The 5,564-nt window shown below is 35.6% G+C and overlaps 1 protein-coding gene across 16 annotated transcripts in view; it reads left to right on the top strand.

Annotated features, from left to right (window-relative positions):
• Positions 1–2,419, top strand: part of FOXP2 (forkhead box P2) — a 612,246-nt gene extending 609,827 nt beyond the window's left edge. For all 16 annotated transcript variants that reach the window (XM_074315705.2, XM_088799972.1, XM_074315704.2 and 13 more), the window contains one exon: positions 1–2,419. This exon is cut by the window's left edge and continues 815 nt beyond it. The gene's annotated coding sequence lies outside the window, so the exon portion shown is untranslated.
• Positions 2,420–5,564: the final 3,145 nt, after the last annotated feature.

Raw genomic sequence — 5,564 nt, 5'->3', positions numbered from 1 at the left:
TGCTGTTAGTGTTGAGATGTAAAGTGCAATCCTGAGCTAACATTATCTGTGCAAGCACCGTAGAATCATTTGCATATCTGCATAGATCTCACAACTGTACTCTTTACCTCCTTGTGATAAAGCTTTGTCTACCTGCAAACACAGTCAAAGGCTACAGCTGCAAACCAAAGCCACCTCTACCCATGGCCAAGAGCTCAAGGACAGAAGCAGCCACATGCTTTGGTCAGCCTTCTGTAACTTCAATTAGGACAAAGGAACCTTCTCCACGAACTACCTGCTGTTTTCTGATGACCTCTGGGATCTTTTCATTTAGCCCTAAACAAAGAATCAAATATGACAAAAACCACAGCTAAAAAGTTAATTCAGTCACAGAGTAATCTCCTGAGGCCAAAAGTCCATCTAAATGCAATGAAGATTGGCTTTCATTAAAGACAGAGGTGAGGACAAAATCCGCAGTGGAAGTTATGATATGCTAGAAAGCAACAAATGTGGATCATTGACCAAAACGATTATGTACTTGATGCCAATGCAGATTGCATATTGTTATATATATAGTACATTGTGTTTTTGTTTTCCCCCATCCGGTCACTTATTTTCGGTGGTGAATACATGTTGTTAGAAGATGTCTTGTATGGTCTAAATCTTTGTTGTGTACTATTTTTTATAGTCTTAAGTTATAATGAAAAAACAAAAAGTAGGAACCAAACATAAAAGGTCTAGTAAAGCCAAAAATTAATTTCATATTGATTTTAAAGTGATCTAGCTGAGTTTTTACACTGAAAGCAAAGATTATAGCAATTGTAGTCCATGGTATTTATTTTCAGTCAAACCAAAGTTACATATAATTCTGCCTCTGCTTATACGGGATATTAACACTAACAATACACTCCCTTTCAAAGACTTGCACAGGCCAAATTTTTGGAATGCTGGTTTTCCTGAGAACTCCAAACCCCCAAACTATGATAATGCGTTATCGTGTAGTTGAAAATAGCATAGTCAGATGTTTGCTTAAAACCAAGAAACTTTACGTGTTGCTTTTCATGTGCTGTGCCAAGTCTTGATAATACTTTTTCCCCCAACCAAGGGACCTCATAACCTGATTATGGTTATTGCTTTACAAACAGTTTTGACAGAAGGTGGCTGCTAGAGCTTAACAGACGTACTGGTTCCACGTGATGGAGCTGGTCCTTGCAAACTAAGCTCATCATTTATTCTTTGCTGAAGTCAGCAAATAGAGTTAGAGAGATACCCAGTCATCTATCACACCAAATAAAAGGACATAACGGCTTTCAAAAGGGTTTTCCCACTTACCCAAAAGGCTTTCTGAAAGCTTCTACCTCTGCAAAAAAAAAAAGAAAAAAAAGAAAAAAAAGAAAAAAAAAGAGAAAAAGTTAGAACAATTATGGCAGATTGCATGAAACGTGAGAACGTCACAGTAACTGCTACTTTTCATTCTGTCTGTCTTTGGGACATGATCAACGAACAGGAAGTTTACGATGTGGTATCAGAGGAAGGATTGGTATTTTGAAGGATGGTTTTCAGCCACCTAGGATCCTGCTGTAAGGATGATCTGAAGGGAAAATGGGTCTTTTCAGGTGCATGTTCAAAAGGCTTTGATGGACTGAAAGTACCTATGAGAGCTGTACCATCAGGAGGGTGGCCTAAGACTACAATGCTAAAGTATGCATACCTCAGTTACAAAACCTTTGAAAGGAAGTCTCAGCCACAGAATGCATATACCTGTAGAGTTTTGCATGGGTTTTATATGAATACAATTTTAAAAAATAGCTGCTTGCACATTATACCAGAAAAACCTCCAAAACTGCAATTGCTTTGAAAATAGATTTTAGGTTTTTTGGAGTTTTCTGAAATGCTTGGTCTGTATTTTGATAATTGTGCATATTATGTAAAAATGTTGGTGGACCCATAAATGACCAGACTTTTTCTAAGAAAAATGTTGCTTTAATGCATTTCATGAATTTTTACTCTTATATCATTGCTTGCTAGTAATAGCAAATCTGCTTTTCTGCATCTGCTTTGCGTAGCTATTGTAAGGCTTTGAACTAATGTATGTATTTATTGCTTGAACTTCTGTGCATACCTTATAAAGCATAATGTCTGACAATTTAAATGGCTCATGTATTCTTGCTTCTATCATAAGCAGATTATGGGGACTATGATCTTTTGTATACAGCAAATTTTAACTGTAGCACAAACATCTGTTTATGTATTGGTGGAATATACATGTTTTATTTATCTTTTTTGAGGTAAACTAATTTTTGATACTTTTCATTACTGTGTACTATGTTCATACTTTGAATTCTCTGACGTTAGAAGTCATGGTTGAGAATTGTAACAGCTGTTATTTGTTCTGTATTCATGGCTTTCACTGCTGAATAAAATAAAGGACCAAACCTAGGATTTGAAAGAAAACTGTCTACCTCTAACACCAGGGAGTTACCAGATTTTATTTTACAGAGTTTTAGTCTACAAAGACACAATTGCTTAAACCTAGTGGGTTTAAGGCTTATATTCTATGTGGTTGGATTGACAGCACAGTTGTACTGTTTGAAAATCAATTAAAATTTCATATAAATGTTACAAATATTTGGTAGAATTACCACTAACCAGGTTTTCCTTCAGTAAGTCCGATACGGAGAAAAGGTCACCAGCATTCTGTGTCTATAGCTGCTTACTTCCTAAGAATGCATTTCTTTCTTATTAGGGAATCGAAAAACAGTCAACTAGGAATAGCTACACAAGTATATCTAAAATAAACCATCCCGGACTTTAACATCCCTGGGTAGATTCAGTTGCAAAATTCATTAGGCTATTTTGTAAAGTTTTCAAATTGGATGTTTGCATTTTGGAGAATTTGGGAGACTTCATCCTACACTTGCCAATATTAACACATATTTGAACCATAGCTTTATTAATGCCATAAAGCTATTGAAAGAAATATGGCTTACCCTTGTTATTTCATGAGTTCAGGTTACAATGAAAGGTTTTTATTTTTTATTTTTTATCCATGAATGCTTGGCAGATCTTATCTACCAAAAGAAGGATGTACATTTTCCTATAGAACTAATGTATGAACAGTGTGTCAGTGCTGTTGGATGTAAAAATGTATATGAAACCATTCCATTCACTTGATTACATTTCTGAAGTATAAATAAAAAATCTAATTCTTTTTGACCCATTTATAACCCCTAGGATTTTATTTTTTCGGAGAGACCATTCTTCCCTGCCAGAGCCAAGTCATAAATTTACGTACACATGTCCCACAATTTGTTTAAAATCATTTCCTTAGGAATCGGGGATTCATAAACCAAACCGCACTCAAACTTAGTCAATAAAAATGGAGGCTGCTTGTCAAATACATTCCATTAAAAACTATCTTCAAGTTCAAAATTGGCTTTCGCACATAATCATCTCATGTTTTCATGTTTTTATTCTAATAGAATTTGACACGAATTCTGAACCTTGAAAAAGAAGGGAAACATGGTTATTTAACTTTATGACTTTATCCTTTTTCTTTTGCCTCCAAATATCAGTGACACCCATGGCGTGCTGCTGTGGTTTAGGAGGCTGTATAGGGTTAGGGTTGGTACCTCCTAAGGGAATCCTTCTTAGGCCTCTAGGGGCCGGTCCCAGGGCTTTACTAGAGGCCAAAGATAGGACCACTGTAGAAGGGAAATCTGCCTTTTTCTTATTTTACACATAATTTCATGTTTTCTGTCATCCCAATGAGAGAGTACCTTGACTATAGATCTTTCCACAGGATAAAAATTGTTTTAAAAGACATGTGAACATGGAATCAGTTTAGAATTCATTTTTCACTGTCAGTTGGCTAGTAGTAAACAAATACCAACTTGCCCCCATCCAGTGTACTTATTAACTTAGTAAACAAAACATAACAAGATGTGAATACAGTCCTCACATACACTATTGCTCTAACACAGGGAGAATTATTTAGAGATGAAGACTAACAATTTTTTAAAAAAGGAAAACTTTTGGCAAATGTTTTGTACATAAAAGTAAGTTCAAACTCACGTCACTCATAGTTTAATAATACACAGTGTTGGCAGATATATTGTGTTGCGTCAATGTGTCAATGGAGGATTCAGCTGCTTTGTAAAAAACTGGTTACTAAATTATTTTGAATTTTTAAAAATTACACCAAAAACAAAATGGCAACTTAAAATCTAACTAACCATAATAAAAATGCAAACAGCAAGTTACACTCAAACCATTTTTCCAGGCAGGAGTAATGAAAGCTAAATATCCAACTCTTTACTGTTTACAATATTTTACAAAATGAGATTCAGACAAATTGTAACACTTAAGTGCTAATGAAGGAAAAGAACATAAGCTACATCTTTTCATTATTAATCAGTTTTTGAAATGCATACAAAACTTTTAAACGTTAGAGTACAAGATTACTGCGTGAGAATGTGTAACTTGAGAAAATAAAGTGTGGCTTCCCCCACAATTTGACACATTATTCCCTTCACTCTCTTTCTATGTTCAGTCGCCATCAATACTGACTAAAGGGAGCCCTGTGACACCTGAGTAAATAGAAAGAACAGTAGTAGTAAGTAGAGTTTACAATTTCCTGGGGAATTGGCAACTTACATTGACTCTAACGTATTACTTAAGCCAATATATACACATGAATGTGTGCACAAAAAAATACTTCAAAAATAAAATCAAACCTTAACTTTAAGCCCTAAATGTGTATTGTTGATTTCACACTCTCCTGTGAAGGTTTACTCGATACTCTTTGAAGTAAATATCAGCCAACTTGTTTCCTAAAGTTGAAATTGATCTTACGCACTAAATCATGGGTCTTCAGTTTCCAAGGCTCCTGTAGAAAATACAAATATCTACATAACAAAAATGATCACCCCTCCCTTCACATTTGATGATTATTGAGGTCAAAAGGTTTGACAAGGAACACATACAGAGGTGAGGATGAACAGAAAGGAGAAAAGAAAATGAAGTTATAAAAGGAAATGTGCCAGCTACAACCAGATGTGATGTGTCTTTTTTTCAACTCTTCATATCATGATTCTAAAACTGAAGAGGTCATTGATTTGAAACTCAACTATGTGCATTATTCTCCTCTCAGTCACTTCCAGTGCTCATCCCCTTGTGTTCAACAACTTGCTATTGTCCTGAGGAACTGGTACAGACCAGCCTACATGTTCCCATAGCACCTTTCAGGGCTTTTGATGTGAGGCAAAGCCCAAAGCCACCATTCTCTTCCTCCCTTGGGAGGCAGCCCATGGCCCTAGTGGCAAGGGGAATGCTATGTAATGGAGGGAACAATGGACCTGCCTTCCTCGCTTGACTCTCCTTTAAATATATTTAAATGATGCTATAGAAAATGCAATATTTAAAATTTACCTATCCTCTTTGATCTAATGTGCTAAAAAATTAACAAGCAGTCTCAGGGGAAAGTTACAAAATTTAAAAACGGCATTTCTCCAAATACGGAGTTATTATGGCCATGTATTCACATATTCTCCACAAGCCAAAAATTAAGCTTTTCAGAAAACAAA

This window comes from Rhinolophus sinicus, chromosome 8 (genome assembly GCF_057876585.1).
Source record: "Rhinolophus sinicus isolate RSI-liver-muscle chromosome 8, RSI-T2T, whole genome shotgun sequence".
Taxonomy (NCBI): domain Eukaryota; kingdom Metazoa; phylum Chordata; class Mammalia; order Chiroptera; family Rhinolophidae; genus Rhinolophus; species Rhinolophus sinicus.
Note: the sequence above shows the minus strand (reverse complement) of the source record. Positions and strands in the feature narration are given on the sequence as shown.